The sequence below is a fragment of the Podarcis gaigeae genome (genome assembly GCF_964106915.1).
Source record: "Podarcis gaigeae genome assembly, chromosome: 11".
In the NCBI taxonomy this organism is placed as follows: domain Eukaryota; kingdom Metazoa; phylum Chordata; class Lepidosauria; order Squamata; family Lacertidae; genus Podarcis; species Podarcis gaigeae.
Genome location: NC_139687.1, coordinates 520,393 through 547,501, shown reverse-complemented (window position 1 = coordinate 547,501; position 27,109 = coordinate 520,393). Strand labels below are relative to the sequence as shown.

Genomic DNA, 27,109 nt, shown 5'->3' with positions numbered 1-27,109 from the left:
TATCCCACAGTTTTGACAGGTTATTCATTTGCAGCTGCTATCTATGGAGAGTTCTTGGCTGAAACAGTACAGTCATTAGTATGCTTGGCAGAAAACGAATATCCTAAAGAAACCCAGTCAGATGGGCGGGGTATGTATAAATAAATACATCATCATCATTATTAATTATTATTATTATTATTATTATTATTAAGAAAAGAAAATCCTGTACATGTCAGAAATATGGACTGTTGTGACCATGGCATAAAGGAATGTACTCCTCATTACAAGCTGTGATAATGAGATTGCAGACAAGCTGCCAAAAGTACAGTTGCCTTATCCTGTTAAACATCGTAGTAAATGTTACATGACACATCAAGTCACCCAATATCCAGCATCAAAGGCAGCAGAAAGGAAAGGAGTTGGACTTGCCTCGAGAAACACATCAAATGTAAACATAAGTAGCATGCTAGCTGAATGTCCAAAATACGTACACCAATGGAAGCTTAGTAAGTGAGGAAGCTGTAAGCATTCCAGTGCATAATATACAAAGACAATTTAGCTCTTCCAGTATGTGTGGAAGGCAATGTTTAAAAAAGAAACACTCCTCAAATTAGATGAAGGGGAGGGCTTTTTTCTTGACACCTTGTAATACACAAATTCATGGATAATGTGAAATATAGAAATCGTTTATACATGAGATTTTCCTTAACCAAGTATTTTTCACATCACTTCTTTTTTTATATATATATTTCTTTTTATTAGTTTCAATTCACTATACAACACCAAACACTAATAAAACGGAAAAAAACAGAACGAAAGAACAAAAAAAGAAAAGAAAAACATTACATAACAAAAAACGCCAACAAATTAAACATACAATAACTAAATAACACAACAATAGTTGACTTCCCTTCAACTCGGCTTTGGACTGTCAGGGAACTGCCATGGGAGCCAAGAGTGGAGGTGAGGCTCCCTAGCGATGCAGGAGAAGGGCCCAGCCGGGACAGAGGGAACACTTCCTCGGAGGAAGGAGATCAGCGTGACACCAGGAAGAAAAGAGAGCCGGAAAGAAAGTCGGAGAGATGGCTCCAAGACTCTTCCACAGAGACCAGCGGGGAGAGCCCAGGACCTTTGCTGGCCACACCCTCTCTGCGCCGAAAATTTTCGCGCAGAGAGGCTAGGCGGCGACTTGGTGTCAAAGAGCTTTTATGCTGGAAGAAGTTCAGGAAACGCCCACTGATGGATTCTGCCAGTGACTGACACAGCCACGGAGAAAGGGCTGTTCAGCCAGGGAAAAGTTTAGCCAGGTAACGTTGCCAAAAGCAGCGGCCACTTACGCACAAGCAACCCCAATTCCCTTTACAGCAATCCGTCAGTCTTTGACGTTGCTTGTGCACAACAATAGGACAGGCAGCATCATGAGTCAAACAGGAGGAGCAGGCGCCGGAGAGGGAGCAGCGGCAGCGCCAAATCTGGAGAGAAACCGAGATTTGGAACGGCAGGTGGCTCTGTTAGCGGCGCGGCTAGATGAAAGGCGGACTCAAGGTGCCCAGGGGAAGCCCACCCCCATCGCAAGGAAGGTACCAGGACAGGTGCACAAGTTTGGGGGAAAACCCAGAGATTATAATGCATTCAGGACGGAGGTACAGTACGCGCTGGAACTGCAGTATGATGATTTTGCTGATGACGGGGAGAGGGTGGCTTATGTTATCGGACACCTTCAGGACGCTGCCAGAGAATGGATCCGGCCATTAATGGCAACGCAGAATGCTGCCCTAAAGGACATTAGGAAATTTTTTGGCGCCATGGATACCATGTTCTCAAGTGAAGTGGAGGAGAGTGTGACGTGCAGGGAACTGATGGCGTGCAAGCAGGGGGGCCAGTCAGTTAGAGAGTACTGGTCGCGTTTTGCGATGCTGATCCACAGACTTGGGTGGGAACTGGGTTCGGAACCCGTGCAAATGCTTTTTGAGGAAGGCTTATCCCCCTCGGTGAAGGATGAACTTTCCCGCGCGCCCCGCCCTCAATCGATAGATCAGCTGACTAAAGCTGCACTTGCGATAGGAGTACGGCAAGAAGCGTGCGCTCTAGAGAAGCGGGAAGGGAGGGGAGAGCGTTGGCATGACAACCGCATTCCTGAAATACCGGAGCAGCCTTCCCAGCCAGTGGAACCAATGGAGATTGGAGGAGCGTGCGCGCGCGCGCGGGGTTTCAAACTCCGGCGAAGTTCGAAAGAAGGAGGGAAAGGAGGAGAAAACAGCCAAGAAGTGTTTCCTCTGCCAACAGCCAGGACATTTTGCCAGGGTCTGCCCTCAGAGGAAGGCATGGCAAGGAATGGTGGGGGCTGCTGGCTGTGAGGAGGGGGATAAGGAGCAGGGAAAAGCCAACGCTTGGTTGCCGATCAGTGGGCACAGAGCCAGGCCAGCAACCAGTAAAAGTGCCCAAGCCAGACCCCCCCAAGCAGCCCTAGCCATAGAGGTGGTACTAGAACTCCCGAATGGGCACCCAATCAAGGTGAAGGCACGGCTGGATTCCGGCAGTTCTTGCAAAAAATTTTGCAAGGATTTCGCGCTGGAGCACCAGCTCCACCTTCTGCCTCTAGAGTGTCCCTTACAAGTAACGACCATTGATGGCAGAGAACTCCGGGGAGGAGAAGTGACGCACCAGACTCCCCCCCATGAGAATGAGAGTTTCCAGACACACAGAAACCATTGCCTTCCACGTAGCCACACTGGCAGGACCACCAATGAATGGAAAACCACCATGTTCACCCCTCTGGGGGCCTTTGAGTACTTAGTTATGCCTTTTGGATTACAATCAGGCTCAGCCTGTTTTCAATCTTTCATGCACCACGTGTTGGGATCCCTGCTGTACAAGAATTGCGTGGCCTTCTTAGATGACGTGTTAATCTATTCGGAGAACGAGGAGCAACATGTCAGAGACGTCCGGGAAGTGCTAAAGAGGCTACAGGAGCACCAGTTGTGGGTAAAACTGGAGAAGTGCCAATTCCACGCCTGAGAGGTCGAGTTCCTGGGATACAGGTTGTCGGACAAGGGCCTAGCTATGGACCCAGGCAAGGTGCAGGCGGTTCTGGAATGGAAGACCCCCAAGACCCGGAAGGACGTGCAGAGGTTCCTGGGGTTTGGGAATTTCTATCGGAAGTTCATCAAGAACTCTGCCCACTTAACCGCACCCATCACCGATTGTCTCAGTAGCAAAAGGAAGTTCGTCTGGACAGAAGAGGCACAGCAATCTTTTGAAAGGTTAAAGAGGGCGTTCGCTTCGGAAGAGCAGCTCTTGCACATGGATCTGCAGAAGCCAATGAGGCTGGAGACAGACGCGTCAGACCGAGCCATGGGGGCGGTGCTGCTACAGCTGGGAGACCAGTCCAGCTGGAGGCCGTATGCCTTTTTCTCGAGGAAGCTGAGCAAGTCGGAGCAAAACTACACGGTGTATGATCGGGAACTGCTTGCAATTTATGAAGCTTTTCGACGCTGGAGACATTTGTTAATAGGGGCGCAGCACAAGATCCAGGTGTGCACGGACCATAAGAACCTGGAATACTGGAGGACTGCACGGGTGCTCAACCAGCGACAGGTGCGATGGGCTCAGGAGTTCTCCAAGTTCTTCTTCGAGATTTGGTACGTGCCGGGAGAGGAAAACGTCAGAGCAGACGCCCTCTCCCGGAAGCCGGAGTACATGGAAGGAGAGGGACCACCAGAAGCCCGACATGTGATCCCCGAGAACCAATGGGTGTGGGGGGGAGTGTTGGTGGGGAGACGAGAACTAGCCGGGCTGACGAGGGACGACGAGTTCACCCAAACCAAAATCAGGGAACTCAGCGGTGAAGGGGAAAACCATGGGGGTTTTGAGAAGGAAGGGGTACTGTATTACAGGGGAGCACTGTACGTACCAGGGAATGACTTGAGGAGAAGGGTACTCAAACAACTCCGTGATAACCCGATGGTGGAGCATTTCGGTCAACACAAAACCATGTTGCTTGTCACCAGGCAGTTCTGGTGGCCAAGAGTGAGGGAAGATGTATGGGAGTACGTACGGGGTTGCGACCGCTGCCAACGAGCGAAAGGGGAGAGGGCGGCGCCCACAGGGTTACTGGAACCCTTACCCACACCGGGAAGACCATGGGAGGTGGTATCCATAGATTTTATGACCGATTTGCCCAAGTCAAGAGGGAAAACAGCCGTCATTGTTGTTGTAGACCTGTTAACAAAAATGTGCCATTTTATCGCTTGCTCGCATGCGGTGACGGCAGAGGAAACTGCCAGGCTGTTTGTGGATCACATCTTCAGGCTGCATGGCGCCCCCTTGAGGGTTTTGTCCGACCGAGGAAGGCAATTTACTTCCAGGTTCTGGAGGAATCTCATGAGCTTGCTGCAAGTCGAGGTGAGCTTCTCGACAGCCAGACACCCGGAGACCAACGGGCAAGCGGAAAAAGCGAACAGTATACTCCAAAAATACCTACGCTGCTATGTCAGCGAGAGGCAGAACGATTGGGTGGAGAAACTAGCGCTGGCCGAATTTACGTACAATAACGCTGAACATGTGTCCACGGGAATGAGCCCGTTCATGGCCAATTATGGGTGTCACCCCAGGGCCTTCCCAGGGGAGGGGGAGAAGAGGTGGAGTGTACCGGCGGCAGAGCAGTTTGTGGAGGAAATGGAGGCCTTACACCAACAACTTAAGATGAACTTGGAACGGGCCAAGGAAGTGTACAAGAGGCAGGCAGACAAGCACCGTAGGGAAGGGGAAACCATATGGGTTGGGGACCAGGTGTGGTTGTCAACCCAAGGGTTACCGTTCAAGGGAGGTTGCAAGAAGTTGCGGCCAAGGCGACTGGGACCTTTCGAGGTAACACAGCAGGTCAATCCCGTGGCATTTAGGCTCAAGTTGCCAACCAGCATGAAACTATGCCCGGTGTTCCATAGGTCCTTACTCTCACCATACAGGGAGGGACTGGAATTTCCAGGGAGAGAGAGAGAGGTCCCCACACATCCACAGGTAGAGGAGAGGGAACTCAGTAGTCAAGCCACGGAAATACTCGATTCAAGATGGCGAGGGAGACAGGTGGAGTATTTGGTGGCTTGGGAGGGGGAGCCCGAGTCGGAAAACACGTGGGTTCCCGCGGAAACCATCAAGGATGAGTATCTCCGGGGGAGGTTTCACAGCAGGTTCCCAAGGAACCCCAAACCAATAGTGAGGTTCTGGGAGGAGCAATTTGGCACCACAGATGATGAAGAAAAGTTTATGGGATTTCCGGCCTCCGAAGTGGAGGGGGGAGAGGTATCAGAAGGAGAGGAATCAGATTGGGAAGATTACCCCGTAAGCAGAGATAGCAGCAGGTGGAGAGCAATGTTTGAATCTTCAGAGGATGGGGATAGCTCCTTCCGGGGATTCCCCGCATCACCGTCAGAGGGGAGGGAGGAATTTGGGCCAAAGGAACGGGCCGGAGGTGAGGGGGGTCCTGGGGGGGAGGGGGATGTCAGGGAACTGCCATCGGAGCCAAGAGTGGAGGTGAGGCTCCCTAGCGATGCAGGAGAAGGACCCAGCCGGGACAGAGGGAACACTTCATCGGAGGAAGGAGATCAGCGTGACACCAGGAAGAAAAGAGAGCCGGAAGGGACGTCGGAGAGATGGCTCCAAGACTCTTCCACAGAGACAAGCGGGGAGAGCCCAGGACCTCCGCTGGCCACACCCACTCTGCGCAGAAAACTTCCGCGCAGAGAGGCTAGACGGCGACTTGGTGTCAAAGAGCTTTTATGCTGGAAGAAGTTCAGGAAACGCCCACTGACAGATTCTTCCAGTGACTGACACAGCCACGGAGAAAGTGCTGTTCAGCCAGGGAAAAGTTTAGCCATGGAACGTTGCCAAAAGCAGCGGCCACTTACGCACAAGCAACCCCAATTCCCTTTACATGGACTATATTACAAAAGGTTTTCTTTCTGCAGTTTCACTTTCTAAATCTCTTTACGTCGCAGGCGCTATATCGAGCCTACTGTGATTTTTAAATTTCTTACATCTGTTTCAATATATGTCATAAATTTATTCCATTCATTGTTAAACTTTGTACCTTTTTGGTTTCTAATTTTTTGTGTCATTTTTTGCCAATTCTATGTATTCAAACAATTTAATTTGCCAATCTTTTACAGTTGGGGTTTTTGGTGTCTTCCAATTTTGTACTATTAGTATTCTAGCAGCTACTGTTGCATATTGGAATAATATTTGGTGTTCCTTTTTAATTTCTTCTCCAATTATCCCCAAAAGGAAGGCCTCAGGTTTTTTTGTAAAGGTATATTTAAATATTTTTTTTAATTCATTGTAAATAAGTTCCCAAAACTTTTTAATTACCTCACAAGTCCACCACATGTGATAAAAATTGCCTTCCTTAATTTTACATCTCCAGCATGTTTTGTCTCCGGTTTTATACATTTTTTCTAATTTTACAGGTGTGATGTACCACCTGTACATCATTTTTTCCATGTTCTCTCTAAGTGTTATACAAGCTGAAAATTTCATACCTTTATTCCAAAGTTTCCTCCAACTATCGTACTCTAAATTGTATCCAAAAATCTATCGCCCATTTCACCATTACTTCTTTTATTTCTTCATCTTTAGTATCCCATTCTAGCAACTGATTGTACATTTTGGATAGGAGTTTTGATTTGCCTTCCAATGGATTCCTACCTGGAATCTGGATTTTTTCCCCATTCATCCCGATCTTTTTGTCTTCGGTCCACAAGGCGTTCATTTGATGAAATTGAATCCAACCTGTTAGCTTATTCTTTATCTCTTCATATGATCTGATCTTCCATCCTTTTTCTGTTTTTACTAACAGATCTTCATAAGTCTATCTTTCTCCTTCAATATTTATTTTTGTTGTTGTTGTTAAGATGTCAATTGGCGATAACCACCAAGGAGTGCTTCTTTCCAGTAATTTTTTATTTCTGTCCCATACTTCCAGCAGTGGCCCTCTAATAATATGGTTAGAAAATCCTTTGTGGACCTTTTCCTTATTGTGCCACAAATATGCGTGCCAGCCGAATCTGATGTTGAAACCTTCCAAGTCCAACAGGTCTGTGTTCTTTATAACAATCCATTCTTTGATCCAGCAAAGGCACGAGGCTTCATAGTATAGCTTCAAATTTGGAACCGCAAATCCTCCCCTATCTCTTTGATCCGTGAGTAATTTAAATCTAATTCTTGGCCTTTTTCCTTGCCAAATAAATTTGGAGCGTACTTTCTGCCAATCTTTGAATACTGAGGTTCCACTGATTATCGGTATATTTTGGAATAGAAAAAGCAATTTCGGCAGTAAACTCATCTTAAATGCCGCCATTCTTCCCGAGAGAGTTTTATCCTGTTCCAAGTATCCAAGTCCTTCTTTATTTCTTTCCAGGTGTTTGTATAGTTATCTTCCATTAAATTTATATTTTTCATAGTTAGCCAAATTCCCAGGTATTTTACTTTTTTTATTACTTTAATCCCAGTCTGTAATTCAAGATGATTTCTTAATTCTTCCTTCATATTTTTAGTCATCATTTTAGTTTTTATTCTATTTAATTTAAAGCCGGAAAACTTTCCAAATTCCTCAAACAATTCTAACACTTTACCAACACTTTTTTGTGGAACTTCTAACGACAACATCAAATCATCAGCATATGCTTTCATTTTATATTCTTTTGCTCCAATTCTTATTCCATGTATCTCTGAAGTTTTCCTTATCTTATTTTCAATTATTTCTAACACCATAATAAACAAAAGAGGTGACAGAGGGCACCCCTGTCTTATACGCTTCGAAATTTCAAAGGAGTCAGTTAAATTATTATTAATAATTAATTTAGCTCTTTGGTACGAATAAATTGCTTTTATTCCTTCCAGGAATGTGCCCTCTATCCCTGCTGTTTCCATACATTTTATTAAGAATTGCCAGGATACATTATCGAAAGCCTTTTCAGCATCAATGAACAGTAATACCGCGGGAATTTCATTTTTACATTCCAAGTACTGTATTTTTCGTCCCATAAGATGCACCTAGGTTTTTTTGGGGGGGGGGGAATAAAGGAAAAAAGCAGGTCGAGGAAACTGAACCAGGTAGAGGAACAGCGGGATGGCGGCGCTGCGCCTCCCTGCTGTCCCCCGAGCTTGTGGGGCTGGCCGATGTCTGCCCGGCGTGAGGGGCGCTCTGCTTCAGGGCGCCATGCCCGCCGGGCGGCAGGCTGCTATCCGCAGTGTGGGGAGCCCTGCGGAGAACTGCAGGGCTCCCCACACTGCGGATGTCTGTCCGGTGTGCGGGGCGCTCTGCTTCAGGGTGCACTGCGCACCGGGCGGCAGGCTGTTATCCGCAGCGTGGGGAGCCCTGCAGGGACCTCTTGCAGGGCTCCCCACGCTGCGGATGTCTGTCCGGCGTGCGGGGCGCTCTGCTTTCAGGGCGCCCGACGCTCCGGGAAGCAGGCTGCTATCCGCAGCCTAGACATCCCTGCGGGACCTCCCGCAGGGCTGCCTAGGCTGCGGATGTGTTCCCGAAGCGCCGGGCGCTCTGCTTTCAGGGCGCCCGACGCTCCGGGAAGCAGGCTGCTATCCGCAGTCTAGACATCCCTGCGGGAACTCCCGCACGGCTGCCTAGGCTGCGGGTGTCTTCCTGAAGCCTGGAGAGCGAGAGGGGTCGGTGCGCACCAACCCCTCTCGCTCTCTAAGCTTCAGCGAAAGCCTGCATTCACCCCATAGGACGCACCCAGATTTCCCCTTCATTTTTGGAGGGGGAAAAGTGTGTCCTATAGGGCGAAAAATATGGTATTCGATAATGTTTATTATGTGTCTTATATTGTCTTTTAATTGCCTATTGGGTAGAAATCCGGCTTGATCATTATGAATGAACTTGACTAAACACTTTTTAAACCGATTCACCATTACTTCTGCAAAGATTTTATAATCATTATTTAATAATGAAATCGGTCTGTAATTCTTAATGTTAAGCTTATCCGAGTCTGGTTTGGGTAGTAGCGTAATGTATGCTTCTTTCCAGGAATCTGGTATTCTTCCTCCTCTTAAAATCTCATTCATTACTTCACAAAGCACCGGAGTTAAAAGTTCTTCTAGGACTTTGTAATATTTGGCCGATAAACCATCAGGCCCCGGGGCTTTCCCTAATTTCATCTTCTTTATCGCCTCTTGAATTTCCTCCCCTTTTATCGGTTTGTTTAATAGACTTTTCTTCTCCTCCAATAAATATTTAACTCTGTTGTCTTCTAAATATCTTCCTATTTCTGTTACGTCTTCTTCTCTTTTATATTTTTCATAAAATTTAAGGAAGCTCTTTTTTATTTCACTAGGATCCTCCAAGAGTTGTTCTTCTGTTTTTATTTTGTTAATCACATTTTGTTTTCTCCTTTTTCTTAATTGCCACGCCAGAAATTTTCCAATTTTATTCACTGACTCAATTTTTTTTTGTTTCATTGACTTAATTCCCCATTCCACCTCTTGATTTATTAATACTGAATATTGTGTTTGTAACATCTTATACAATTGCTTATTTCTTTCTTTCTTTTTTATATAATATTTTTTATTAAGTTTGTGAAATACAAAAAAAAGAATAAAGAGCATATTATAAGAGTAAAGTAGAAAGATTACAACTTTTCTTGTTCTTTTTTCCAAGTCTACTGGACTTCCCCACATCCTCCCAACCCTGCATTCTCTGTGATACATAACATCAGCAATTTGTTAACTTGTTTCAATACTTGTTGTATCCTTCGTTTTATCATGTTACCCAATTTCAAATGTGTTATAACCCAAATCATGTACATTTTCATTTAAACACAATAAAGTTGTTTCATTATTCTATCTCTGACTTCTTGTGCCTTAATTTCCATTTCTTTAGCTTAACATTACTGAAGCTAGAATTTCCTAAAAGGTGCATTTTTTAACATTCATACAGCTTATAATGTTTTTTCAGATAGTCCTTAAATTTTTTCCAGTCCTCCTCAATTGTTTCTTCTCCCAAGTCTCGGATTCTGCCAGACATTTCGGCCAGTTCCATGTAGTCCATCAACTGCGTGTGCCATTCCTCCAGTGTGGGTAAATCTTGTGTCTTCCAATGCTTCGCGATCAGGATCCTTGCTGCTGTAGTAGCGTACATAAAAAAAGTTCTGTCCTTCTTAAGCACTCTCTGGTCCACCATGCCCAGAAGGAAGGCCTCTGGTTTCTTAGGTAAGGTAAATCTAAGTACCTTTTTTAGTTCATTATGAATCATCTCCCAAAAGGCCTTCACTTTCGGGCAGGTCCACCAGAGGTGAAAGAATGTCCCTTCCGCCTCTTTACATTTCCAACATTTATTATCAGACAGGTGATATATCTTAGCAAGCTTGACTGGGGTCATGTACCACCGGTATATCATTTTCATAATGTTTTCCTTCAAGGCACTACATGCCGTAAATTTCATTCCGGTGTTCCATAACCTTTCCCAGTCTTCAAACATAATGTTATGCCCCAAATCCTGCGCCCACTTTATCATGGCGGATTTGACTGTCTCATCCTGAGTATTCCATTTAAGCAGCAGGTTATACATTCTCGAAAGTAGTTTACTTTTTGGTTCTAACAGTTCTGTCTCTAGTTTCGATTTTTCCACCTGGAATCCAACCTTCTTGTCTACTTTAAAAACTTCTTGAATTTGTGCATAATGCAACCAATCTCGCACCTTGTTTTTTAATTTTTCCAAGCTCTGCAACCTCCAATTGTCTCCAATCTTTTCAATTATTTCCCCATATTTAGGCCAATTGGCCTCCATGTTAGGTCTCTTACGTGCCTTGGCCTCCACTGGTGAGAGCCACCTCGGAGTCTTACTCTCCAATAAGTCTTTATATTTTGTCCAGACCGTTAAAATTGCTCTCCTAACAATGTGGTTTTTAAACAATTTGTGCACTTTAACCTTGTCATACCACAAATATGCATGCCACCCAAAAGCATTGTCAAACCCTTCCAGATCTAGGACATCAGTGTTTTCCAATAAAATCCAATCTTTCAACCAGCAGAAGGCTGCAGATTCATAATATAACCTCAAGTCTGGCAGGGCAAATCCCCCTCTTTCTTTCGCATCAGTTAATATTTTAAACTTTATTCGGGGCTTTTTGCCCTGCCAAACAAACTTAGAAATATCCTTCTGCCACCTTCCAAAACATTCCACCTTGTCCACGATCTGTAGGGTCTGAAACAAAAATAACATTTTTGGCAATACATTCATCTTTATAGCTGCTATTCAGCCCAACAAGGAAAGTTTCAATCTTGACCACGTTTCCAAATCTCTTTTGATTTCTGACCAACATTTCTCATAGTTGTCTTTAAACAAATTCAAATTTTTGGAGGTCAGATACACCCCTAGGTATTTTACTTTTTTAACCACATTTAATTCTGTTTCTTTTAGGAACTCATCTGTTTCTGCAGTTGTCAAATTTTTTGCTAAAACCTTAGTTTTTTGCTTGTTCAACTTGAATCCCGCCACCCGACCAAAGTCAGAAATTAATTCTAGCACTCTTTTAGTACTAGAGACTGGCTCCTGTAATGTTAATACCAGGTCATCTGCAAATGCTTTCAGTTTGTATTGTTTTACTCCGACCTCAATTCCCTGTACCAACCGGTCCTTTCTAATCATGTTCAATAGCACCTCCAGAACTGAAATAAACAATAGAGGGGATAGAGGGCACCCCTGTCGTGTCCCTTTTTCAATTTTAAACTCCTCTGTCACCACATTGTTTACTATCAATTTAGCTTTTTGTTCTGAATATATTGCTTCTATTCCATTTTCAAACCCCCGCCCCACTCCCATCCCTTCCAAATTTTTCTTCATAAACATCCAAGAAATGTTGTCAAAGGCTTTCTCCGCATCGATAAAGATTAACACCGCTCTAGTGTTAAGTTTTGTTTGTAAAAGTTCCAAAATATCGATGATGTTTCTTGTGTTATCAAACAAATGCCTACCAGGGAGAAAGCCTGCCTGGTCCTTATGGATCACTTCATTAAGCACTTTTTTAAACCTACTTGCCAAAATGTCTGCAAAAATTTTGTAATCCACATTTAGGAGTGAGATGGGGCAGTAGTTCTTAAGCTGGGTCTTCTCAGTTTCTAGTTTGGGTATCAATGTGATGAAGGCTTCTTTCCACGTTTCCGGTGCCTTCCTCCCCTCCATAATCTGGTTACAGACCTCCAACAAAGGTTGTATCAAATAGTCTTTCAGAACCTTATAGTATTTGGAGGTAAGTCCATCAGGGCCTGGAGATTTGCCTACTTGGAGGTTCTGAATGGCGCTTTCAATTTCTTGCTGTGTGATATTACTATTCAGGATTGTTCTCATTTCCTGAGGTATTTTCTGTAATCCATTGGTTTTAAGAAATTGGTCCACCTCCGAATCTTTCTGTGGCCCTTGTGAATAAAGTTCTTTGAAATATCTCTGGAAACACTTTCTAATTTCCTCGGGTTTCTGAACCATTCTTCCTTCAATCTCTAGATTAGTAACTGTATTAAGTTTTTGTCTCTTTTTCAACTGCCATGCTAGCAGTTTCCCACACTTATTTGCTGATTCAAAAGATCTTTGTTTCATTTGTTTAATTTTCCATTCCACCTCTTGATTTATCAATTTCAAATATTGTGCTTGGAAAAATTTCACTTCTCTCAGCACTTCCTTCGACTTGGGCCTGGATCTTAGTTTTTTTTCTCCATCTCTTATTTTTTCCAGTATCTTCTCCTTCTTTTCATTCCAGAGCTTTTTCTTGATCGTATTGTGTTGTATTAGAAACCCTCTCATGACTGCTTTACTTGCGTCCCAGATTGTTCTTTTTTCCACAGTGGTATTTAAATTTATCTCAAAATAGTCCTTTAAAGTTTTTTGGGCCTTCTTAACAATCTTCTCGTCCCTTAGTAAGGTGTCATTCATTTTCCATCTAAAGGATCCGGTTGTATTTAGTCTCAGTTCCATTTTCAAAGCGTTATGGTCGGAGCAGGTTTTTGCGCAGATTTCCACCTTTCTAGTCTTGGGTGCCAGTCCTCTAGTTATCCATATTTGGTCGATTCGTGTCCATGTCAGATGAGCTTCAGAAAAGAAAGTTCCTTCTTTTCCTAGGGGGTTCTTAACCCTCCATATGTCAATTAAGTCCACATTGTCAGTCATTTCAAAAAAAGTTTTAGGTAGTCTGCCATCTTTCGTTATGTTAGCACTTTGCGACTTATCCATATTTACAGACACAACCCCATTCATATCACCCATCATAATAATGTTGTTGTAGTCTAAGTAGTCCAGCATAATCTCATGCAGCTTCCTGAAAAATTCCGATTTTCCTTCATTTGGAGCATATATTCCTAATATCAAAAATTTTTCTCCTTGTGTCTGAATTTCAATCGCCAAAATTCTGCCGTGTTCGTCTTTAAATAAAAATTTCGGTGACAGGCTCTCCTTTGCATATATCACCACTCCTCTTTTCTTAACTTTATCCGAAGAAATAAATTCTTGGCCTAGTCTTTTATTAATTAGCACTTTTCTGTGGAGCCTTGTCACATGCGTTTCTTGCAGGCAAATAATGTCCAATTGTTCTTTTTTCAAAATATGAAATACTTTTCTTCTTTTTTCTGGAGAATTTCCGCCATTTATATTCCAACTGAGAAGCTGCAGCGACATCCTGGTCTAATTGGTGGGTCTACAGTGGGGTGTCTAGGTTTCCCTCCGATCCCGGAGGTGGTAATGCTGGTCCAGATCCAGACGGTGTAGGCTTTGGAGATGGTCCCGGTGGTGGTGGTGGCCAAGAAGCTGCGGCTCCTTTCTGGAGGTCCTCCTCGTGGTCGTGTAAGAACTTCTGTTGGTCCTCAGGTGTTTTAATTCTTACTTTCCTTCCTTTGTAGGTAAATGATAGTCCTTGCGGAAACTCCCACCTATAAGGGATTGTGTTGTATCTCAACAGTTTGGTCAAATCTGTATAAGTGGTCCTAAGATCCAAAAGATGTTTGGGTATGTCTCTGTAAATTTCAGCCTTTTTACCTTCTATCTCCAAAGATTTTTTAAAATGTAGGCCTAGTATCTTGTCTCTTTCCTCTCTTGATCTCAAAATAACCAAACAGTCTCTGGACGTATCCTTCTTTATCAATTTTCCCAGTCTAAAAGCCGTCACAATTTTAAAATCCTTGTCTTCCTCAATCCCCCAGAATTTGGAGAACAAAAGTGTTAAAAATCCCTGTAAATTTCCTTCCTCCAGTTCTGGGATGGCCCTTAGCCTGAGATTATTTTCCTTACTTTTCAATTCAACCAATGACAGGTAGGCCTGTTGTTCCCCTACCTGTCTTTTCAGAGGCCTTACTTCCCCCTTAATCTCATCAACCTTTTTGTTCGCCTGTTCTGCTTTTTGACTGGCTTCCACAGCTAATTTATAGTTTTCAGTCGTGGCTCCTTGCAATTTCTCAATTGCCTGAGTGTGCTGGGAAACCTGCTCAGATAATTTACTAATAGAGGATGTAGCTTGGTCAATTTTTGATGATTGATTGTCCACTTTTTGATTTAAAATTGCCAGTTGTTCCAAAATTTGTTTCAGGACTATTTCAGATCCTCCAGTTGCCATATCTTCTGCAGCAGGCTCTTCAGCTTCCACCTCCTGTGCTGTCAGCACAGTTGGGACGGATGATCTTCGTTGATGAGATAGGGTTGTTTGAACAAGTTGAACTGGTTTCTTTTCTTTTTCTTTAGCTTTAGCTGCTCTTGTTCTCCCTGAGCCACTCATTCCACACCTGCCTCTGTTCAAGGTCAAATTTTCTTTTGTTCCATAAGTCAAACAAGTCCAGAGTGTAAACAAATTAACCACAGAGAATCACAATAAAGTACAGTTCCCAGGCCTTTATGTCTCCACAATCCTCTAGGTGGGGGTATTTCAAAGTTTCAAGGAAGGAGAGAACTCTTAACCGCCATTGAAGTTCTTATGTTCCCTATGTTAAATCTTAGTAGTTCCAGAGTACAAAAGGAAGGTTCCCCGGGCTTTCTATTTCTTGAAAAAAGGCCACAAGGTGTCAAGAAAGGTCCCAGCAACAATGTTTAAACGTTAATGTCTCAGTCTATGTATCAGTTTAAACTCCAATAACAGTATCAGCAGTTTGACAGTTCTCTTTTGCGCACTGACAGCCCGACAGCTGGGTTGTCCCTTTTAACTCCGCATAGCTCAAAATTAGGAAGAAAGTTCCAAAAATAAAGTCCACAAATTTTACAAGGATTTCCTGCTTGTCTTTTCACTACAAAGTCTATCAAATACACCCTCGTTTTACTTTTACAGTCCCTTTTAAACGCTTCAGCGCTCTTCAGAACCGTTGCTTTGATCTGGTTAGCAAGATCGGGAGACGGACTTCCTGTTACTCGCCTCCCGTTTTCAGCCAAATTTCAGCCAATTTCCAAAATTTTAGTCCGATGTTTAATTCCCCTTACTCACGGGTATGTTGCAGCCAATTTCGATGTTTTCAAGAAGAAAGGTCGGCGCTCATCAGCAGCAGCAGCGCGGCTTTGCATCCACGAAAAGAGCGATGAACTCACAGCGCCGCTCCCCCTTTCACGTTCCGGAGCCCCTTACGGGGTTCCTTCTTCGTTTCGGGGGGGGGGCTTTTGGCGCCCGCCGAGTCCCACGGCCACAGGCTCGCTCTGCCTGTGGTTTTTCTTAATGGGTCTCCGCTTTGCTGCAGCGGACGACCCTTTTTCGCGGAGCCCCTCTTCACAGAGTAAAGAGGACCGCCATTGCCGTTTTGCGCCACCTCCGGAAGTCTGCTTATTTCTTTCTTAATTCGGTTTCATTATTAAACTCTTCACATTCTCTTAATTGAGTAAGTATCTCTTTTTCTTTTTTGTTCTCTCACCTTTTTCCTATAACTGTTTTGTTGAATCAAGAAACCTCTTAAAACTGCCTTACTGGCATCCCAAACTATATCCATGTTTGTTTCTTTGTTAATATTTAAATCAAAGTAGTCTTTCTTTCTTTTTTATAATGTTTTATTAAGGGTTTTTTAATTACAATATAAATAAGCAAACAAAAATATTACGTATCATAACATATTTTCTTATCTCCTTTGGACTTCCTCACATCTCCCACTCCTACGTTCCAAGTTATAAAATTAAACCAGCAATTTATCACCTTATCTCCATCCTTACTATCTAATTTTCAATGTTACATCTCAAATTTTAGATACATTTATTTGACTTCTTAAAAAATTAAACTTAGCCTAATTATTATCTAAAAAATTGTTTTTCTTTAAATTTGCCTTATCTTCATGATTCACTTCGTCTGTTTTGATGGTGCCAAATTGTTTATAATCAAGCATCCTGCTTAACATTCATACAGTTTACAATATTTTTGCAAATAAATCTTGAATTTTTTCCAGTCTTCTTCTACCGTCTCCTCTCCCAGGTCTCGGATTCTGCCAGTCATCTCAGTCAGTTCCATGTAGTCTATCAGTTGCATCTGCCATTCTTCCAGTGTGGGTAAATCTTGGGTTTTCCAATGCTTACCGACGAGTATCCTTGCTGCTGTTGTTGCATACATAAAAAAAGTTCGGTCCTTCTTTAACACCCCTTGGCTGACAATACCCAAAAGGAAGGCCTCTGGTTTCTTAGAGAAGGTATACTTAAATACCTTTTTCAGCTCATTATATATCATTTCCCAGAAGGCCTTCACTCTAGGACAAGTCCACCAGAGGTGAAAGAACGTTCCTTCATTTTCCTTACATTTCCAACATTTGGTATCAGACAAGTGGTATATTTTTGCAAGTTTGACTGGGGTCATGTACCATCTATAAATCATTTTCATTACATTTTCTTTCAAAGCATTGCATGCAGTAAAATTCAACCCAGCAGTCCACAACCTTTCCCAGTCCTCAAACATAATATTATGCCCAATGTCCTGTGCCCACTTTATCATAGCCGATTTGACCGTTTCATCTTGAGTGTTCCATTTTAACAGCAAGTTATACATTCTTGAAAGTACCTTAGTCTTAGGCTCTAACAATTCCGTTTCCAACTTCGATTTTTCCACCTGGAATCCTAACTTTTTATCAAGTTTAAAGACTTCTTTAATCTGAGCGTAATGTAACCAATCTCGGACTTTGTCTTTCATTTTCTCCTGACTCTGCAATTTCCAATTGTCCCCATCTTTTTCTAATATTTCCCAATACTTTGGCCATTGGGCCTCCATATTGAGCCTTTTCCAGGCCTTAGCTTCCAATGGTGAAAGCCACCTTGGAGTTTTATTTTCCAATAAGTCTTTGTATTTTATCCAGACATTAAACACTGCTTTTCTAACAATATGGTTCTTAAAGGCCTTATGAATCTTAACCTTGTTGTACCATAAATATGCATGCCAACCAAACGCATTGTCAAAACCTTCCAAATCTAATACATCAGTGTCCTTGAGAAGCAGCCAGTCTTTTAACCAGCAGAACGCTGCTGATTCATAATACAACTTTAAGTCTGGCAGGGCAAAGCCCCCTCTTTCTTTCGCATCAGTTAGTATCTTGAACTTAATTCTGGGCTTTTTGCCCTGCCAGACAAATTTGGAAATGTCTCTCTGCCACTTCCAGAAACACTCTGTTTTGTCCACAATCTGTAATGTTTGAAACAAAAACAGCATTTTTGGCAATACATTCATCTTTACAGCAGCGATTCGGCCCAACAAAGAAAGTTTCAGTCTTGTCCAACTTTCTAAGTCTCTCTTAATTTCTGACCAGCATTTCTCATAATTATCCTTAAATAGACTCAGATTTTTTGCTGTTATGTTTACCCCTAGGTATTTTACTTTTTTAACCACGTTTAACTCTGTCTCTTCCTGAAACCGTTCTGACTCTGTAACTGTCAAATTTTTCCCCAGTACCTTAGTTTTCTGCTTGTTTAGTTTAAATCCCGCCACCCGACCAAACTCTTGAATCAATTGTAATACTTTCTTCGTACTAGATTCTGGCTCCTGTAAAGTCAAAACTAGGTCATCTGCAAACGCTTTAAGTTTATATTGTTTCGCTCCGACCTGAATTCCTTCAACCATCCGGTCCCCTCTAATCATGTTCAAGAGCACCTCCAGGACCGAAATAAATAGCAGTGGGGAAATAGGACAGCCTTGTCATGTTCCTTTTTCAATTTTGAACTCTTCTGTGATCACATTATTAACTATCAATTTAGCCTTTTGTTCTGAATAAATTGCATCTATCCCATTTTCAAAACCCCATCCCACTCCCATTCCTTCCAAATTTTTCTTCATAAATTTCCAAGAAATGTTATCAAAGGCCTTCTCCGCATCTATGAAAATTAACACTGCTTTTGTATTGATATTTGTTTGCAAAAGTTCCAAAATATCAATGATATTCCTTGTATTAGCAAACAAGTGTCTACCTGGGAGAAAGCCTGCCTGATCCTTATGTATTACTTCATTTAAAACTTTTTTAAATCTGCTTGCTAAAATATCTGCAAATATTTTATAATCCACATTTAGAAGAGAAATGGGGCGGTAGTTCTTAAGTTGAGTCTTTTCAGTTTCCAATTTTAGTATCAATGTGATAAACGCTTCTTTCCACGATTCCGGCGCCTTCTTCCCCTCCAAAATTTCATTGCTAACCTCCAGCAATGGTTGTATCAGATAGTCTTTCAAAGTCTTATAATACTTGGAGGTAAGCCCATCTGGCCCTGGGGATTTGCCCAGTTGCATATTCTGAATGGCTTGTTCAATCTCTTGTCGTGTTATTTTACAGTTCAGGATTACTCTATTTTCTTGTGACAATTTTGGTAGTCCATTCTTTTTCAAAAATTGTTTTATCTCAGCCTCATCTTGCGGCCCTTGAGTATATAATTTTTTCAAATATCTCTGGAAGCACTTTCTAATATCTACAGGGTTCTGAATGTTTCTTCCTTCAATCTCTAAATTTGTAACTGTATTTAGTTTTTGTCTCTTCTTCAACTGCCATGCTAGCAGTTTCCCGCATTTATTCGCCGATTCAAATGTTCTTTGTTTCATTAATTTAACTTTCCACTCTATTTCCTGGTTTATCAATTTGGAATATTGTGTTTGATAGAGTTTAATTTCTCTCAGGATCGGCTGTGACTTCGGGTTTGATCTTAACTTCTTCTCAAATTCTTTAATTTTCTCCAAAATCTTGTCTTTTTTCTCATTTTGTGTCCTTTTCTTTACCGCATTCTGTTGTATCAAGAACCCCCTCATCACGGCCTTACTTGCGTCCCAGATAGCTCTTTTTTCCACTGTGGTGTTCAAATTTATCTCAAAGTAATCCTTCAAAACTTTTTGGGCCTTCTTGATGATCTCCTGATCTCTAAACAAATTGTCATTCATCTTCCATCTAAAGGAGCCGGTTGGTAGTAGTGTCATATCCATCTTTACTGCATTATGGTCGGAGCAGGTCTTTGGGCAGATTTCCACCCTTCTAGTCTTAGGTGCCAGACCTCTAGATATCCATATTTGGTCGATTCTCGTCCATGTCAGCTGGGCTTCAGAAAAGAATGTTCCTTCTCTTCCCAAGGGGTTCTTTGTCCTCCAAATGTCGATCAGGTCCATATTGTCTGTCAGTTCAAAAAAAGTCTTAGGTAGTCTGCCATCTTTTGTCACATTTTGATTTTGTGACTTGTCCATGTTGGTTGATACCACGCCATTCATGTTTCCCATCATGATGATGTCATATTCCAGATAGTACAAGACGCTCTCATGCAACTTCTTATAAAATTCCGATTTCCCCTCATTTGGTGCGTAAATTCCTAATATCAAAAACTTCTCTCCTTGATGTTGTATCTCAATTGCCAAAATTCTTCCTTGCTCATCCTTAAATAGAAGTTTAGGTGACAGGCTCTCCTTTGCATAAATCACCACTCCTCTCTTCTTCACTCGATCCGAAGAAATAAATTCTTGGCCTAGTCTTTTATTTATTAGCACTTTTTTATGGAGCCTAGTCACATGTGTTTCTTGCAAACAAATAATGTCCAATTGTTCTTTTTTCAATATATAAAATATCTTCCTCCTTTTTTCCGGGGAATTGCCCCCATTAATATTCCAGCTCAGCAGTTGCAGAGACATCCTGAATAATTCTGTTATTTCTCTGGAGGTGGTATCTTTTTCTCTGGATCTTCAGGTTCCAAGGGTAGAGGTACAGCAGATGCTCCAGGCCCTAAAGGTGTTTCAATTCCTTTCTGAAGGTCCTCTCCGTAGGCAATCAGAAATTTATCTCTGTCTTCAAGTGTTTTGATTTTCACCTTCTTCCCTCTGAAGGTGAAGGATAATCCCTGAGGGAATTCCCACCTAAAGATGATTGAATTGCTTCTTAACAGTCTAACTAGTTCAAGATAGGCGGATCAAAGCTCCAGCAGTTGTTTCGGGATATCTTTGTAAATTTCAGCTCTTCTATCCAAAATGTCCAGTGACTTTTCGTAATGTAGGCCCAATATACTGTCCCTTTCCTCCTTCGATCTCAAAGTTATCAAACAATCTCTGGGCTTGTCTTTCTTTGCAAATTTTCCAAGCCTGAAAGCCGACACGATTTTAAAGTCCTTTTCCTCCTGTATAGGCCAGAACTTGGAAAATTCTTTGGTCAGGAACTCAATTAAGTTTCCTTCTTCAACTTCTGGTATTGACCTTAACCTTAAGTTATTTTCCCGATTCCACAGTTCAATCATGGACAAATACATCTGTTGCTCTCCAACTTGTTTATAGAATGGTTTTACCTCTTGTTCTAAATTTTCAACTTTTTGGCTAGTTGCCTCAGCCAATTTACGATTTTCTGCAGTGGCCTCAGTTAACTGCCCAATTGCTTGTACGTTCTGTGCCACCTGCCCAGTTATTTTATTTAGACAAGCTGTATTTTGGTCAATTTTGGCTGTTTGTTCATCCGCTTTCTTGTCCAAAGATTCCACTTTCTTATCCAAAGATTCCAATTTTTCATAAATTTTCTCTAAAATTGAAGCAGTTGCTCCAGCGGCCATATCTTCCAGCTATAGCTGCTCAGTCTCTTCTTCCCCTGCCAGCGGCAGAGTAGGCACAATTTCTTCTTCCCCTGCCAACGGCAGAGTAGGTACAGATGATCTACGTGTCTGTAAGGCTGAGGTTAAAGTTGTTTGTCTAGTTCTTGCTCCCCTTTTTCTTGTGCCGCTCATTCCAATTTTATCTAGAAGTCAAGGTCAGACTGAGTTGTTCCCATGGGAATGTAACAGCCCCAGAGCAAACAGTCAAATAGGAGGAAAGGAAAGAGAAAGTAAAATAATGTCATTGCTGTAAGTCCAAAATCCTCTAGAGGGAGCTTAAAATATCTTGAGGGAAGAAGCCAAATCAAGAAAAGTCAATAAAATCAAATTTAAAATCCAAAGACCTTCAGTAACTAGTATTTAGCAGAGTTGTTATTGGCAACATTACATTGTTTCTGACAAGTGCCAGCTGGTGTTTCAAAATAGCAAGTCCATAAACCCTCAAATTGTTGCAAGTCCAGATACAAAATAGCCAAGTCTGCAAACTGACAGTTCTCTTATTCAGGCAGCCCAAGTACCTGGGCTTCTCAGTCAAAATTTGTAGTTCCCAAGGAAGAAAATTAACACAGTCCAAGTAAAAGTTGAGTCAAATAAGTAAATTAAATCCTTACTTTACCAAAAAGTAGCTTCAGTGAATGCTCAAATTTGTTCTTTTAAAAGCCTCTTCAACGGCTCCACACCTCCAGCTCTTTTGCTTTGAAGTTTAAGTAGCAGCGGAAGACGGACTTCCTGTTAACATCTCTCCGCTTTTGGCCAAATTTCCATTAATTTAAACTCAGATTGTTAAAATCCTTCCTTACTCATGGATTGTTGCTTTTCAGTTCCGAATATTTTCAGGAAAAAAGGTCAGCGCTCACCGACAGCAGCTGCGCGGCTTCACTCCACAGAATAGCGATCGACTCACAGCGCCGCGACCCCCTCCACGATCAGAGGCTCCTTACGGGGTCTCTTTTCTGTTTCAAGGGCCGCTTCTGGCACCCGCCGAGTCCCACGTCCCCAGGCTCTTGCTGCCCGGGGTTTTTCAGTGCGGGTCTCCGCTTTGCCGTAGCGGACGACCCGGTTCTGCAGAGCTTCCTCCTCACAGCGCAAGGAGGACCACCATTGCCGTTCGCGCCGCCTCCGGAAGTCCCAAAGTAGTCTTTCAAGGTGGATTTAGCTTTTTCAATCACCTCCTCATTTTCAAATAGATAACCGTTCATTCTCTATCTGTATGTACCCTGAGTTTCACATTTTAACTGTAACACTATTGAACCATGATCAGATAGGGTTCTGGGTTGTATCTCACATTTCACTACTTTTATTGTTAATTCTCTTGAGATCCATATCTGATCCAGCCTACTCCAACTCTGATGTGGCTCTGAAAAGTGAGTGTGGGGCCTGCACTCACTGCCACAGCATAAGAGGCCTGAGAGAGGCCTCGGGGACACAGCTGCTGCTGCTTGCGTGAGTGTTGGGAGGACCGCTCCCTTTCTGCCAACTCCATCCGGCCTAGGGGGCGGGGCCTGCACTCACCGCCACAGCATAAGAGGCCTGAGAGAGGCCTCCGGGACACAGCTGCTGCTGCTGCTGCTTGCGTGAGTGTTGGGAAGACCGCTCCCTTTCTGCCAACTCCATCCGGCCTAGGGGGCGGGGCCTGCACTCACCGCCACAGCATAAGACGGCTGCTGCTGCTGCTTGCGTGAGTGTTGGGAAGACCACTCCCTCTCCTGCCAACTCCATCCGGCCTAGGGGGCAGGGCCTGCACTACCACTACAGTTTAGAGGCCTGAGCAGCTACCGGCAGCAATGGACAACATGGTTTTAAATGTTTTAATCGCTTTTAATTTGCAGCACTTTAAATGGTGGTTGTTGTTTTTTATAATATTATATTATTTCATTATTTTATTTTTGCTTGGGGTGGGATAAGCATTTAGTCAGCGCTATTGTTTCTTGCTTTGTTCTGTTCTGTTCTGTTTTATTATTATTATTATTCTGTTAAATTATTATATAGTTTGTACTTTGCCTTTTAAGGGGAAGGGTCATGGCTGCCTGGGAGTGGGCCTCAGCCAATAGATTGGGTGGGGCAGGTTCCACAGGGGGGGATGTATTGGGACACCCGATCTCAGTGATCACGGGCAGGAGGAGGAGTTATGCTAAGACCAGACCATGTCATTACCGAGGAGGCAGGTTTAGTCATTGTTTGAGGACTATCCCTGCCTCCAGGTCTGGTCCTGACCGAAGGATACAGTAATCAGCAAGGGAAACCCACATGACCTGAAAGTGTTGCTGTGCAATGCCAGGTCAATGATGAATAAAACCACTGCCATCCACGACCTGATTGTGGATGGAGGATTTGACCTGGCATGTGTGACAGAGACCTGGTTGGATGAAGCAGATGGGCCTGTCCTTGCCGCTGCTTGCCCACCAGGTTTCTCTTACGCACAGCAACCCAGGTCATGTGGGTGGGGAGGGGGGGTTGCAGTGATTTTTAGGAAGTCATTAGTCTGCACCAGGCATCCTATTGGGAAGACCCAGTTTTCTGAGTGCATGTTCTGGAAGTTGGGCAATAGGGGCAGTACAGGATTCCTACTGGTGTACCGACCTCCCCGCTGCACCAAGGATTCCCTGCCCGAGCTGCTTCAGGTCGTGGCAGATATGCTCCTGGAGACACCTAGCTTGGTTGTCCCGGGGGATTTTAACATCCATGCTGACACGACCTTACAAGGGGCCGCTCGGGACTTCGTGGAAAGCATGGCCTCCATGGGGCTGTCCCTGAATAAGTCTGGCCCAACGCATAGCCATGGGCATGCCTTAGACCTGGTGTTCACCTCTATGGATGTTGGTGATCTGAAATTAACTAAAAGCGAAACAAAAGAAGTGCCATGGTCAGATCACTTCCTGGTGCAACTGGACTTCTCCGCAACCCTTCCCCTCCGCAGGGAGGTGGGACCGATTCGGATGGTCCGCCCCCGTCACTTAATGGATCCAATTGGCTTCCAGAGAGTGGTAGGGGATGCTTTATCCCAAGTTGATGGCCTTTCAGCTGATTCCCTGGTGGCCCGCTGGAATACGGAGTTAACCAGGGCTATTGACTGTCTGGCTCCGAAGCGCCCTCTCCGATTGCATGGAGCCCGGACAGCCCCGTGGTTTTCCCCGGAGCTGAGGGTGATGAAACAATCGTTGAGACGGCTAGAGCGCTGGTGGCAGAAAACTCATTCTGAATCAGACCAGACACGGGTTAGAGCTCAACGTCGAGCCTACTAAGTGGCAATGGCGACGGCAAAGAGGGCCTTCTTCGCCGCCTCCATTGCATCTGCAGAAAACAGCAGCAGGAGACTTTTTCAGGTGGTTCGCAATCTATCGGAACCACCTGTTCCACCGGGGCCTGGTAGGGACCCCAAGATCTCCTGCAATGCTTTTGCAAAGTTTTTTGCAGATAAAATCGCTCAGATTCAGAAGGAGGTAGACTCCACCGTGGGAGCAGGGCCAGGGCGGGAGAGTGCTAGAGTTCTGTCTGGTCCTGTTACATGGGATCAATTCCAATCTGTTACCTCCGAGGATGTGGACAGGCTGCTTGAACGAGTGAAACTGACCACCTGTCTCCTTGATCCTTGCCCATCCTGGCTGATAAAAGCGCGCCAGGAAGGGCTGGGCGATGGGCTCTGCAGGGTGGTGAATGCTTCCCTCTGTGAGGGAGCCTTCCCAGACCCGCTGAAAGAGGCGGTCATTAAACCGCTTCTTAAAAAAACATCTTTAGACCCAGCCAATTTGGCCAACTATCGCCCAGTCTCAAATCTGCCATTCTTGGGCAAGGTGATTGAGCGGGTGGTTGCTGAACAACTCCAAGCACACTTGGAGGAAACGGACCATTTGGATCCCTTCCAATCGGGATTCAGGCCTCACCATGGGACTGAAACTGCCTTGGTCGCGCTGGTTGATGATCTCCAGCGGGCTAGGGACAAAGGTGAGAGCTGTTTCCTAGTTCTGCTGGATCTCTCAGCGGCCTTTGACACCATCGACCATAACATCCTTCTGGACCGTCTAGAGGGGCTGGGAGCTGGGGGCGCTGTCATACAGTGGTTCCGCTCCTTCCTCCTGGGCCGTGTCCAGAAAGTGGTGGTGGGGGGTGAGTGTTCAGACCCCTGGGCTCTCACTTGTGGGGTGCCTCAGGGTTCTGTCCTCTCCCCCATGCTTTTTAATATCTATATGAAGCCGCTGGGAGAGATCATCAGGGGGTTTGGACTGGGTGTTCATCAGTATGCAGATGACACCCAGTTCTACCTCTCCTTTAAATCAGAACCAGTGAAGGCGGTGAAGGTCCTGTGTGAGTGCCTGGAGGCGGTTGGAGGTTGGATGGCGGCTAACAGATTGAGGTTGAATCCTGATAAGACAGAAGCACTGTTTTTGGGGGATAGGAGGCGGGCAGGTGTGGAGGATTCCCTGGTCCTGAATGGGGTAACTGTGCCCCTGAAGGACCAGGTGCGCAGCCTGGGAGTCATTTTGGACTCACAGCTGTCCATGGAGGCGCAGGTTAACTCTGTGTCCAGGGCAGCTGTCTACCAGCTCCACCTGGTACGCAGGCTAAGACCCTACCTCCCCGCGGACTGTCTCGCCAGAGTGGTGCATGCTCTAGTTATCTCATGCTTGGACTACTGCAACGCGCTCTACGTGGGGCTACCTTTGAAGGTGACCCGGAAACTGCAATTAATCCAGAATGCGGCAGCTAGACTGGTGACTGGGAGTGGCCGCCGGGACCACATAACACCGGTTCTGAGAGATCTGCATTGGCTCCCAGTACGTTTCCGAGCACGATTCAAAGTGTTGGTGCTGACCTTTAAAGCCCTAAACGGCCTCGGTCCTGTATACCTGAAGGAGCGTCTCCACCCCCATCGCTTAGCCCGGACACTGAGATCCAGCGCCGAGGGCCTTCTGGCGGTTCCCTCATTGCGAGAAGTGAGGCTACAGGGAACCAGACAGAGGGCCTTCTCGGTAGTGGCGCCCGCCCTGTGGAACGCCCTCCCATCAGATGTCAAAGAGATAAAGAATTACCTGACATTCAGAAGACATCTTAAGGCAGCCCTGTTCAGGGAAGTTTTTAATATGTAATGCTGTACTGTTTTTAACACTGATTGGGAGCCGCCCAGAGTGGCTGGGGAAACTCAGCCAGATGGGCGGGGTATAAATAATAAATTTTTTATTATTATTATTATTATTATTATTATTATTATTATTATTATTATTATTATTATGTCTCCATATGTCTATTAAATCTAAGTTTTCCTCAAGGTCATTAAACGATCTTGGTAGTTTCCCTTGGTTCAAATTCTTCCTTTTCGCACTTCTATCTAATTCTGGTATTGGCAAACCAATTTATTATTCTCTAGATCTAATAATATTTGTTCCAATTTCTTTAAAAAATCCATTTTATTTGTATTTGGCGCATAGACCGTCACCACATTGAGTTTTTCTCCCTGATGATTAATTTGTACTCCTAGAATTCTTCCTTCCTCATCCTTACATATTAATTTAGGTTCCAATTTCTCCTTCACATAAATCACTACCCCTCTTTTTTTTAGTATCTGAATTAATGAACTCTGTTCCCAACTTTTTATTTATTAAAATATGTTTGTGTTTTTTGGCTACATGTGTTTCTTGGCAACAAATCACATCAATCTTCTTTTTCTTTAAAACCTTCTCAATTTTATTTCTCTTAGACTTTTCATTCAAACCATTCACATTCCAGGACAAAAACATAAGAGTCATTGCTATATTTAACTAGTGTTCACTTTACCCTATTTTCCTTATTTATATTCTAGTACTTCTATTTCCAGTGATTTCTTCGTCTTCCTCTTCCTCCCCTTCCTCCGCCTCTCTCCCTCTCCTCTCCATCCCCTCAGCCTCTCTTCCCTTTCTTCCTCTCTTCTCCTCCATGCTTATCTCTCTTCCTCCAGGTCTTTCTTCTTCTTTTCCAAGTTCCTTTTCATATCGTCTCAAAAACTTTTTCAGAAGGACAAGACCTAGGCTTTTGCTTTGAGTTTTCACTTTTTTAAAAAAAATGAGGCCCTCTGAATACCATGGGGGAAATGTTGATTAGACTACTGTTCAGAAGAAGGAAATAGCTCAA

General features: G+C 43.8%; 1 protein-coding gene across 2 annotated transcripts in view; it reads right to left on the bottom strand.

The window, feature by feature from the left end:
• The window catches only part of PGM5 (phosphoglucomutase 5), a 118,816-nt gene that overhangs the window by 64,508 nt on the left and 27,199 nt on the right, over positions 1-27,109 (bottom strand). The window lies entirely within an intron of this gene.